Raw genomic sequence first — 13,229 nt, 5'->3', positions numbered from 1 at the left:
GCCACCTGGGCTCCTGTTCAGCTGCTGTTGACCAGCTCTCCCAAGCCCTTTTCCCCATGGCAGTTTTCCAGCCACTCTGCCCCAGCCTTTGGTGCTGCCTGGGCTGTAGGAAGGTTTTTGTTGTGACCCAAGTGCAGGACCCAGCACTGGGCTTTGTTGGATCTCATACAATTGTCCTAAACCATTGACACAGCCTGTTCAGCCCCTCTGTTGAGCCTTCTTTTCCTCCAACACCTCAACATTCCTATCCAACTTGCAAACTGACTGAGGGGTCACTCAATTCCTTTCTTGTGATAGTTGATACCAAAACAGGATCAGCCCCAAATACTGAGCCTTGTGGCCTGGCAATCCAGGCAGTTTTTTACCCAGCAAATAGTGCACCTCTCCAAGGATAGCCTGTTTATCTAGGAGAATGTAGTGGGAAAAGCAGTAAAAAAGAGATAAGGATTCAAGGCACACATCTTAAAATACTTTCAGATATGTAATAGTCCTGAACTCCTGTGTGAAGATATTTCCATTCCAATAAAGCTGCCTATTTCTACCTATTTAATGATCTCAGTGCTTCATAGATAAAATGATTATAGACCCTTTTGTTCTGCCAAGGTTGCTTAGAGCTGTGTCAACCTGCAATGGAATCAGCCCCAAAATTCTTTTCCTATTTTATTATTTGCTACTTTATAATTTAAAATAGTAACAGCTGTACATGTCACTTGAGAATGGAATGGGCAGGGTCCTGTTTAGTTTGCACTACTGGGTAAAAGGAAGCTGAACAGAAAGGGAGGTATTAACTATTGTCTCCAGATTTTAGGCTCCTACTTGATACTTATGACCTAATTCCTTTATTGATGACACTAATTTAAAATGAGTGACAGGGATCTCACTGCAATCAGAACAGTTGCACAGAGCAATGGAATGTGCAGCTACTGAAGTGATTTTTGCCATCCAAAAGCTAAGGCACCTATCACACACTTTTAATCATCATCTGTCTTGATCTGCAGAAAGATAGTCTGCAAGTTTTTAAATGTTTCTCTACAGACTATTTTTATGTTGTGCCTTGGTTAAAACAAAACTATGTATTCACCACAATACTTGCTTATATCTGGAAATATAATTATATTAATTCCGATATCTGTGTGTTGTCACTTTTAGGAAAAAACAATCTGAAATTGTATTCTGTAAATTTTGTAAGAGTTTTGTTTTATCCTTTCTTTCAAAAATAACCTCAGAAGATGGTGGTTTTTTCCTCTTTGGATTCATTCAATGCAGCATAATTTGATTTTTACAACTTAATCCCAACCATAGAATTATGGAATTGTTTGGGTTGAAAGGGACCATAAAGATCATTGGGTTCTAACCCCTCTGCAATGGGAGAAATACCTTCCCCTGGACCAGGTGGCTGAAAGCCCTGTCCAGGCTAGGCTTGAACCCTTCCAGGGATGAGTGTACCAGAAGTGCACTGAACTCCTTGCTCTCCTCTCTTCTACTGACCAGAGTAGAAGTGTCTATGTCCAAGTCATGTAGATAAGCCAAAGCTTAAAACAGTGCCACCCAATTGTAGAAGACCTTGCTGATGAGTATCACAACTTTACACAAGCCTGAAAAATGTGTAAAGAGCGTAGAGTGATGTAGAGAAAAGCCATGTATAGGGAGAAGTCCTTTGTTCATCTTCCTTCTGAAAAGCAAAATAAGCCTTTCCTAGCCATTCCTAGCCTTTCCTAGAGTAGCCTGTTCATATTTGGTTCTTTTCAAAGGAGAGACAAGATTGAACAGCTTCTTGGGACATACACAACCCTGACCAGTTATTGGTGGAAGCAAATCATGCACGACAGGATTGTCATTACTGTGAGGGTGGTGAAGCACTGGTTGCCCAGAGATGTGGAAGTCCCATTCCTGGAAGTGTTCAAGATCAGCTTGAATGGGGTTTTGGGCACCCTGGTCAAAGAGAAGGAGGAATTGGAACCAGATCAACTTTAAAGTCCCTTTCAACCCAAACCAATTCTATAATGATGGGCTACCTTTCACTTCATTACTTATGTGATTGCTAGTTCCCATTTTTTTTCTTATCTGCTTTCAGAATATCAAGGAGATTCTTGAAAAGGTATCCAGGAACTCACTACATTTCAGCCATGAGGGGCTGCTTCCTCTCAGTCTCTGCCTAAACCACTTCAAGCCAGTAAATGCAGAATTTTGGACTGATATCTGCTATGATTTCCTAAGCTGCTGTCTGTTTCCTGATTCCACTGCCTGTTAATTATTACTGTTCTGCTCCTTGTTACTGTTTTGCTGATGTCTGTACTGAGTTTACTCTAAAATGCAGATGGAATGATTCAGATATTTTCCACATAATTAAAAATGGTCAAACTCATTAAAAAAAAAAAAAAAATCAAGCAAAAAAAACCCACCATCAACAACCAACAAAACAAACCAACCAACCAACCAAAAAAAACCCAAAAAAAAACCAAACAAAAAAACCAAAACCAAACCAAGAAGCCTCAAACCCAAAGAACCAAAGAAAAGAACCTAACAAATAAAAAAACCCACTAATCCAAGGAAAACAAAATCATAAGTGCCGACTCATTTAATGTTCCATCCATCCAAACATCCTTCTTTTCTGTAACTTCCCAGTGATTTCAGAAAACAGATAAAATACTTTCCCATCTGCTTCTGAAATGCCTAGAGTTCATGTTTCACACCTTCTTCTCTACTTTTCTACTGCTCAACCCATGTTTTCTCTCCTTTTAACACAGAGCTGGAGGTTGGGCTGAAATGCACCTTATTTTTCATTGTGCTAATAGTCCAGCCCACACACTGTCAAGCAGCAGAGATGTACTCTGACAAATGTGTCCTTCCAAAATAGAACTGACCCTGAATGCAGCTGCTAATTCCCTTTTTATATACTCAATAAGTCACAATGAAAAAATCAATCAAATGTCATCATTGCGTCATTAAAAAATGAGATACAATGTATTTGAAGTCTGAGGGGAAAAGGAGACTGAGGTTAAAATCACAAACTGTAGCTATAATTTATGGCTTAATTAAACTCTGTATTGATATCCTTATCTGACAACACCTTTTTTTCCTCTTAAATTGTCTCAGTGGGAATGAATCACAAGGAGAATGTTTATCCAAATCTCAAGAGGCAGAATCAAGTCACATAGAAAATGGGAACAGATGTATTGAAGATTTCTAAAGTTGTCAATTCCTTCTTTCTCTATGCATCCTTTTTTTGCAAGATGATATCTATCCCAAAGTTGTAGAGAATTCTGAGAAAATGTCATGCAAGAAGACAAATTATTGGTTTTCTTTTCTGTAACAGGAAAGAATTATGACGAAAGTCATCATGTTTCCTCATATAATTTGGAATATATCCTTTTGATAGCAAAGTGTTTTTGCCTTACAGAAGGAAAGAGGAATGTATAATCCATATTATACAATAATTTTATATTCAGATTTGACACTGCAGCATTTTACCCTGGCTAAAGTGAAATCCTATCTAAATTAATTATCCAATTATGTATATAATTTTAGATTGGAGATATATATATATATAGAAAGAGGGAGGGAGAGAGAGAGAGAGGGTAGAGTTGTAGCTGTTTTTAAGTCTAATTTTCTATCTTTCTTGCTCCCGAAAACAGTGACAAGAAATTGTGTTTTGAATGAAAAAAAAAACCAGTCTTTTTGTCAATGGTTACTTGGTTTTCAGGGCAGACTCACATAGTTAATCTTAACATGACAGATAATTTAAGTAGTAAAAATTGCCTAAATTAATTTTCAATGGTTTAAAGAATATGAAATGCAAGAGTCCTTCACACAAAATTTTAAAATTAATATAAAAATCTTGTGTTGAGTCAGTTAACATTGGCTTCAAGAACTTTAGCCTTGCCTATCTATATATCCTAGCGATTTTTACTCATATATGTTTGTATTTAGGACTTGTTTTACCTGTGGAATACCTTACACAAAGTATTAATACTGCAATTATGGCAGCAAAGATTTTATGTTCACATAGAAATTTTAAAACACAGGTCCATTCTTTTCTTTGATGCTATTATTGTAGTTAGTATACAGAGCACTCCAGATTCCATGTCCTGCAGAGAAAGACCTTCACTTGAATTATGAGTACTATGTGATTTTTTAAATCTGGAGAATAAAAAGGAGATTTGCATGAACTGTCCCAAAAATAGTAATTTTTAATCTAGTTGAAGATGGATCAAGTCAAATGCTGCCATAAATTTATCAAAGCTCTTACTTCTGAAAAGTTACACACAAAAATAACCACTAGCCAATATTCTAAGCAATGCACTTCATTGACCATCGTATATCTCTTAATATTAACCTGATTTTCACATTTTATTTTAATAATTGTAAAAGAAGGAAAATGTCTAAGGATACTAGTTGTGGGCTTGATGGATTTGGTATGGATTTTATGACAGTATAAAGAAATTCAGAAAAAATGTACTGCTTATTTTAAGTATTGGAATGTATTTATGTTTTGAAATGTGACTTCATTATACTATAGAAATAATGAAAAAATAAAACCACAATAGATCTGCTATGGTTAAAGGAAACAGACCATAGAATGGCCTGGCTTGGAAAGAGTGTTAAAGATCATCTAATTCCAACTGCTGTGCCATGGGCAGGGACACCTTCCCCTTGACCAGGATGTTCAAATTCCATCCAACTTGGCCAGGTTTGGGGCACCCAGAGCTTCTCAGTGAAACCTCATAAGGCAGCATTTTAATCCCATCTCTAAATATCTTACACTGCTCTTATACAAACTCTTATAAAGTCCTTTTCATTCCGTTTTTTTGTTTTTGTTTTTGATTTTGTATTTTAGGAAAAGAAGCAGTGTGAAGCTTAAAGTAGTTCATTTTGAAGCTGTGTCTTCCAAGCAGAATCTTCCTGATCTTCCCCAGATAATTGAGGTTTGACTGCCTTCTCACAAGGTCTTTATTTGCAGGGCAGGGGAAAATCAAAATATAAAGGAGCAGATTAAATCATATGTCTTATATTTTTGAGAAGAAGTTTCACAGAAAATCTCTCATGTAGTGTTTAAATAATAGCAGTCAACAATACTGGAGCTGTGAATGGTATCATGGAAGACATTTTTAGCAGCAGCTGGGTAAAACAAGGAAGAGAAGGAAATGTCTAAAAAATACAAAAATGTCCAAAGCTTCAAAGCCATTCAGACCTTAAAAGAGAGAGATTAATGAATGCATCACCAGGAGATTTCTCTTTGCATGATCGTGGTGCTTCACTCATCTGACCTCTCCCTTTGAGTTTGCTATAAAACATAATTGAAGGATTGTGTATTTAACCTTGCTTTGGGGCACTGCAGAATGTGTGAGAATTTACTGCATTATTCAAAACACATAAAGGGAGCATCAGGGAATAAAATATTTCAATTTAATTCCATAAACAAAAACCCACAAGAGAAATGTGTTCATTAGAAAGATGTGAAAGGATTTTATCAGCTTTTGATGCATGTAACATAATTGCTTGCAGAAATTTGCAAAAAGCATCTCAATACTTTCTCAATATTCTTTCAATGGGGAATAGAAAAAAAAGAAAACAAACTAAGTTTTCATGAGAGACACCTCCCCAAAACACTTGTCTTTCTTGGTTGGTACTATGTCTTAAAAATGCAACGAGTTTCTTCATTGGTACACTTTTGCCATCATTTGAAATCTAGCAGTTTTGTTTGCTTCATTTCTTTTCTCTCTCTGGTCTTCCAAGTAATTTTACCATTTTCTTATTTTTCTCCCTCAAAACCATTTATGCCTAAATTCCCTTGTTCTTTTAAACTGTTTCACTACCTGCAAAATCCATCTGCTTCAGGTGTTTTTCTACTACACTAGAGGGTGAAAATTAAAATAGCTTAATGACTCACTGCCTGTAAAATTACTTTCATTTTTTCATGAATTTTAGTTCAGTCCCATAGTGAATATAGATTCTGTGCAAGCTTTGTGTTTTGTGCTCTAAATTTGGGATTTTTACTAAATAAAAGCCATCCTCTTAGTCAGAAACTGTGTATTAATCTGCAGAAATATCCATTTTCAGAACATAATGCACCACTGATCACTTAGAAAATTCATGCTTGGTAACTCCATACCTGAAAAATAGATTCAAAATTAGTAAAAGGCTTACAAGGCTTTTAAAACTAAACTAAGCAAGTGGGGTGTTGTGGGTAGGGGTGTTTTGCTATTTCTTTGTCCTTATACTCATTAAGAGTTTGTAACAATAAATGTAGGAGATAGATTTAGAAACAGACCAGAATAATGCTTTAATTACATAAATTTTGTCCATATTTAAATCAAGGAGGCATCAGCTGGACCAATGCATTTGAATAGAAGTAGACTATTTGCATACAGGTATCACATTTTATCCTCCTTGAAGGTTTTAAATTAAGCTATATTAAAAAAAATTATTGACTTCCTATATATAGAACACTGAACTGCTCCTTTCTAATTTTTAGGTTTACCTTTAGAGTACAGAGTATTTTCTTAAAATATGCACATTAAAAGACAAGATGACCAGAGCCTCACAAATTACTCCTTTAGAAACTGAACAAGAGGGTATTATACCATGGATGAGTTTTGGCAACAGATTTTACAAAATTCGTCCTTGTTTTGTCCACCTCTTTTTGGCAAGATTATTTTAAATATCTCATTTGTTAAACTGCAAAGAATAAAAAAAAGCTCAAACCAACCAAATAAACCACCCACCCCAGATATCTATGTGTTCACAATGAAGTACCTGAATATGTGTTTTTATTTGGAGTAAGATTTTTCCTCCCATGCTCAAATTTCATTTCCTGATTCATTCTGCACGAAATCAATCTATTCATTGCATAAGTTGAACATACTGAATAATAAGGCAATAATTGTGTTTAACTGTAGATGTTCAGTTGAAAATTGTTTCATATTAAAGCACTGATTTTTATCTGACTTTACAATAGGATAGTTTTTGTTTCAATGTACTGCATCCAAAATAACCTTACTATCCATTTTCCTCTATTTTTTTCAGGAAGATGAAGCCAGCTGTACTTTTTGATTTAATGATGGAGATATTTATGTGAATCATTACTAAAAATTGTTATTGTTGCAAGGTTTTTTTTTCACCTGTCTTTAGCAAGTGGAGAAGCATTATTTTCTCATCTCTTGCAGTTTCAGCCAAACAGACTGATAAAAATGAAACCACATCTGTAAACATCTGAGCTTAAAACTTGATTGGGAGAGAACAGAAGAAAACTGCAGCTCCCAAGCTCAACAAGTTGATAAATTCAATTAATTGACTTCTGTGTCTGTTGAAACTCCTGTTCACAGTAGTTATGGCAAATTACAAAAGGGATGACTACAATCAGGATGTAGTAACTGAAATTGTTTGGAAACCTGAAGGACATTTAAGTAAAAAAGTCTGTGTAGCAACTGTGGCCTTTCATTCTGTGTGAAAAGTATTTATAACATTTAGATTATCTGAAGATTTTAGTCTTCAATTTGAAGAGAATCCTGATTATTTAGACATGAGTTTCCTACTGATGAATGCAGCTACACAGAACTGGTGAATATGAGGATTTTCAAAGGGTCTTTTTTCTTACTATGTAGTATTGATAAATAGGGCTAAATAAATACCAAATGGAAAGGAGAGCATTGAATAACATTTTTAGGACTGTGCAGGCAGGTTGAACACTCTCCTCTGAAGAGTTCTGATGAGAAAACTGGTATTAACTTATAGTTAATACCAGTAAGTAAACAAAAAAGCAAAACTATCAAAATAAAAACAAAACAAAACAAAAAAACAAAACAAAAAAAACCCCCACTTCCTCCCTCAACCAAAGTAATAACTTTCTGAATCAGTGTAAGAAGAGAATATTCCATTTTTAACACAATATTTTGAAGACATAGAACTCTCAGTTAAGATATGGGTTCTAAGAAAGGATTCTGGTAAGTTCTCTCTTAGTAGGAGAGAGGGCAGAAGTTATGAGAACAGTCACATTACAAAGAAGTACAATTTTTAACATCAGTACCTGGAAAGCACCTGTTAGAAAAACCTTCAAATATTTTATTTCACAAGGATCTTCAGAAGCATACATGAAGGTCAATGGTAATCCTATGGAGAAGTGGAAATATTTTTTTTTCTCTGTGGAACCTTTTGAGATTTGTCAATTTAGTTTCCTTATGTTTTTACCATTTTGTTATTAATAGAGAGACCTATTCAGTCAGTCCAGCAAGATCTGGGAATTTCTTTTGCTGATTTTATTCAGTTGACATTTTTTCATGTTGTTGCTATTGTTTTCTTAACGTTTTTCCCTTTTCTGAAACTCTTTGAGATGCCATTCACAGGGAATCCCTGAATTCTGCTCTAGTCAATGATGTTCAGACACAGTCACCAGCACCCACTGTGCTGTAAATATTCACTTCCTTCATTCAAATATCTCATTTACAATGCTTCTGATTTTTCTGCAGGTTGTTATATTTTCTGCATCTGTGCTGAGCAGTTAAAGTATGCAACCTTGGCATACATCTCTCTTGATTCTTCACTCTTTAGCAGCTTCACAATCTGTTTGTATTGCTACTTTCTCCCCAAGTATTCAATTTTTTCATTAGCTGCATATTTCATGTCACCATTAAGCATTCAAAAATATGTAATAATCTGACATATTGGGTTTCATCAACAGCCTTTTCAAAATCAACAAAACATTAATGAGCTTTTGTTTGAACTTCTGATGCATACATATACCATCACTTTCTTTCTCATTCCTAATTCTATGTAGAATCCAAACATACATCTTAATGCTTATCTCACAGTCTTGAAAAATGCATGTGGAGTTTTAACCATCCTCTTTTTTTTCAGTAAATTTATAGTTCAAGGGGTTTTTTATAGTCTTTAGTGAAGGAATAAAAACCAATTAGTTGAACGTTTGTATATTTATCTTTCAAAGTTTACTCTGAAGGAGTGAAATTTTTCAAATTTTTAACAACATCCTGCAAATATATTCGTTTTTGCTTAGTTGTACCCAGCTTCTGTCTAGATACTGTTTTGCAAGTAAGAGAGTTTCCTCTCTGTAGCTTTTTGTTCAGATTTATAAGAATCTCAAAAATCATTCAGATATTGGCTATTCATGCAATAGCTCATCATTTCAGAAGTTGTGTGGGCATAGAGCCCTCATTTATGTCATTAAAGGATGAGTTATAATAAAATATTTCAATTTTTGTATTTTACTCTCCCCTTGAGCTTAGGCTGCTGTTGGATTCTACAAAGTGCTGATAATTGATTACAGTCAGTGTGGACATCACGACTACAGGCAGCTCGAGGGTCAAAGTCACCTTCTGACATCGATCTCTCCAGATAATGGACACTACTTTTCTGGACAAAATGAGCTTGGTGAGTGTGATGGTACTTCACTTTAAATTGATGCTGGATTATCTATCTACTTTAAATGAAATTATCTGATGCCAGAGTCTCTGTGTCTCATGACATGGAATGATCATTGTGGTCATTGCTTTATACAGCTTGTGAAACAGAATGGTTTGGGTCATGCTTGCAGGCTCCTGGAGCTATTTATTACATGAGCTACAGTTTATTATGGACAGGCTATCAGGCTATCTGAAATAACAGGTATTTTTGGAATGAACAGTCTTCTGGGACTCAAAACTCATAGTGAGTTTTCATGTTTCATTTTCCAGTGATGTCAAAGACTGGAACAGTTCATGCTTTCAAAATTGTTATGAAGGAGTTTTTCCATTATGGCAAAAACTGTACAAAGAAGCTACAACCACAGAACTCCTCCTTGAAGACTCCTGTTGCCTAGGTAAGATAAAGGGGACACACTTGTTAAATCATCTCAGGCTGAGGGAGAAGAATATATCTGCAACAAAGCCAAACCCAGCTGCAGCATGCAGCAAACTGGGTGCAGCATCCCTGTCTGGGCTTGGGGTGGGGGAGACCACAGCCCACAGAAGCCAGGTTTGCACAGCCTCCCCCCAGATGAGCTGCCTAGCTTTCTGTCACCTCATCATTTTCTTTTTTTTTTTTTTTTTTTTCTCTTCCTTTTTTCTCTCTATTCCTCTCTCTCATATTTACCAGCAAATAAAATTGACTTTGGCATATTGTCTCACTTGCACCTTAATTGGGCCAGCGGTATTTCTAATACCTTTAAAACCAGGACTGTACCAAGTGAGAATAACTATTTGTCTGTTATTTTTGTTTTCTGTTAGGTTTGAGTCAAAAGGAATGAGCTTCATTTTTTTCCTAGGCACAATGTTAAAGTGAAAATACCAAAGTATGGGTGTGAGTATTGTGCAGACCTCACAGTAGCAGCTATACATGACCTGTTCCAGCCCAGCAAGCTCAGGTCTCAGAAACAAAACATCTGGAGGTGAGAGTAACCAGAGCTTACTCTGCCTCATCAGGCTTTGTGGTCTGCAGTGCAGATGTATCCACACTCTTCTTTTCCCCACTGTGAATGTCTCAGGTGTTAACCCTGGATGAGGAAATGGAATTGACCTGTATAAAAAAAGTGCAACCAAAAGTTTGCACTTTCTTTTTTGGGTTTTTGTTGCAGATTTATGGCTCCATGGTGCAAAGCCCTGAAATATCTGCAGAAAGCCAGCCTGTAATTATTACAGTATTGAGTTTTTTTTAAAAATAGAAAAACAGAGGTACTCAATTTTATATGTTTTTGCTAATATACTTTATGCTCAATGTGAAGTGCTATGGAATATAAGTACTGGTTTTATTTAATTGTACTATGAAAAAAGAAAAATTTAGATGCTCACAAGGTCATAGCTGTTGATTTGGCCTTCTATGCATATAGACTCTAAAAAAAGTTAAGTAGATTAATTTGAATTTTTAAACTATTTTTCCCTATGTGTACCTTCCATGCTCGCTTTAAGTGTATGCATTAGCAAGAAAGGTCACTGCTGGGTCACTGAAAGCACAGACTGTTAGCCAGTTAAACTATCTGCATAATATAGATACTGTAGATGTTGTTTAATCAAGTGCACCAGGACACCATCAAAGCAAAACTAACTCTGATTTGCTCAAAAAATTGCTCAGATGAATGGTCTGTTAAAACATTGGGGCTTGTTATTTGCCACAAAAGGTTTTATCATTTGTGTCCATGTGGTCTTCACTTGGGAACAATTCTCTGGGTTACATATTTCACTTCAGAGTAAAAAGAACACCTAGCCAAATTTTTAACATCATATGTAAAAATACTTTTGCATGTTTCACTCTCTTTCTTCATGGTAAAGTTACATGGCATGATCACAGAGCAGCTGATAATGATGCAGGTGAATGGACAGGATGTGATTGCAACAAAGAATATAAGCACTCCTTTAAAGAAGACCTGAGAAAGAGGAAAAGGATAACTATCCTAGGAACTGCTCTATGCCAGGGTCAAATAGATGTGGTTTCTGCCACAGCTGCTATTGTTTCCAGTGGGGGGAAATAGAAAAGATTAAAAAGTCACTGCAGGCAGTAGGAAAATAGGGAAAGCCAGAGCAGAAGTGGGAGAAGAGAGCAGGGAAGAGACAGTGCCAAGTGTTGCAGGTGGGACACAGTAAATTACAGACCAGGGTGGATCTGGATACTGGAGCTGATTTAAGAAAAGGGCAGGGAGGGTTTTTTACCCTGCATGATTACCTCACACATTCAGTCACACCCTCCCCTGCAGCTCCTTGTGCTCACCATCCCTTCCTGCAGGAGGTCTCTCCTGGCCCAGGAAGGTCTCTAGAAAACTGGGTTGGTTCCCTCTGAGCTGTTGCTCATCTTTACCCATCTCATCTACTTCCTCTCAAGGTCCCAAGGCATCCCTCTTCTTTGGTCTTCTTACAGCCCCCTGATTTCCAGGATCTTCCCTCACTTCCAGGATCTCTCCTCCAGTAAAGATCTTCACTGTTTCAGGAACATCATCTTTTCAAGACCAGTTTATATAGGAATCCTTTTCAGTAAAAGTCTTTTCCAAATCCTCAGTTCTCCCATTTTCCCCATTTTAAGAGTCTTTATGCTGAAACACAACACTTGATCAGCCTCTTAATTAGTGATTTTATTTCACATTTCTTTATTAATCTGAGGATTTGGGAGGCCAGTTTTGTTTAGTCCAGATGCTAACAAATTTTTTAATGAGCTTATATCTATTGCTGCCAGCAATATTGTAGTGGACTACTTGAGAATTAAATAATTCAGTTTGGGGCATTCACACACACGCAGAGATATTGACACAGACACAGACACAACACAGACACAGACACAGGCACACATGCACACATGCACAGACACACAGACACAAATATATGAGTTGTTTCTTCATCCATGAAATCAGGTAAAAAATAATTTTGGTAAGAGGAAAAAGTAAATTTCCAAGAGGTCAAAACACTGACATTATATATGCCTGACAATTAACAGTAAAAGGGAAATAAAATGTCTGGCATGAATACACTGTGATGGATCTTGTCATTCTACAGCATTATCATACACTATGCCAGTTCTGGGCAGTATTGCAATTGGGAAATAGTTTCAAAACTTTATTCACTTTGGTGGGAGGTAGTGTAGGTAAAGAAAATACAGAAAAAAGAGAAGAAAAAGAGCTGGAGAAATTTGGTGAACTCTGGCTCAGAATGTCAAGTAAGCCCCCTTTATAATCTATCCCACATACCTTTCTGTTAGACATCTGTCTAGACTGCACCTCTCATAGCTGCTGACAGGCTTGTGGAATCCCATTAACTCTTCAGGCCCACTGACATCTCTAGCTTAATTCTCAACATTGTCAAGTATTTACAAAAGACTAAAAATTCTGCAGACTAAAAATTCCAGGAAAAAATGCATTAAACAATCTCTCTCTTTCTCTCACTATCAGCTTTAGTCTTTTATAAGCCTTTAAATACCATAGTACAGGGTTGGTTTTTTTCCAAGTTGAGTTATCATCACTACAAAAGAGTCTAAAAATCTTTGATATTCCTGTGTATTAACATGACTTTAATAATGAATGGATACTACCTTTTCATCTGAGCCTCTCAAAACTTTGTATGGAGCTAGTATATTTCCTCCTTGTGCCATTGCAAGATGCCAAACCATGAATCATGAAATCATACAATGATTTGGACTGGAAGATATCTTAAGGATCATCTTGTTTTACACCCCTGCCATAGGCAGGGACACCTTCCACCAGACCAGGTTGCTCAGATCCCCATCCAGCCTGGTCCTGAGCAGCCACAGCTTCTCTGGGG

Source organism: Oenanthe melanoleuca, chromosome 1, assembly GCF_029582105.1.
Source record: "Oenanthe melanoleuca isolate GR-GAL-2019-014 chromosome 1, OMel1.0, whole genome shotgun sequence".
In the NCBI taxonomy this organism is placed as follows: Eukaryota; Metazoa; Chordata; class Aves; order Passeriformes; family Muscicapidae; genus Oenanthe; species Oenanthe melanoleuca.
The sequence above is the reverse complement of the archived record's forward strand: the minus strand, read 5'-3'. Positions refer to the sequence as shown.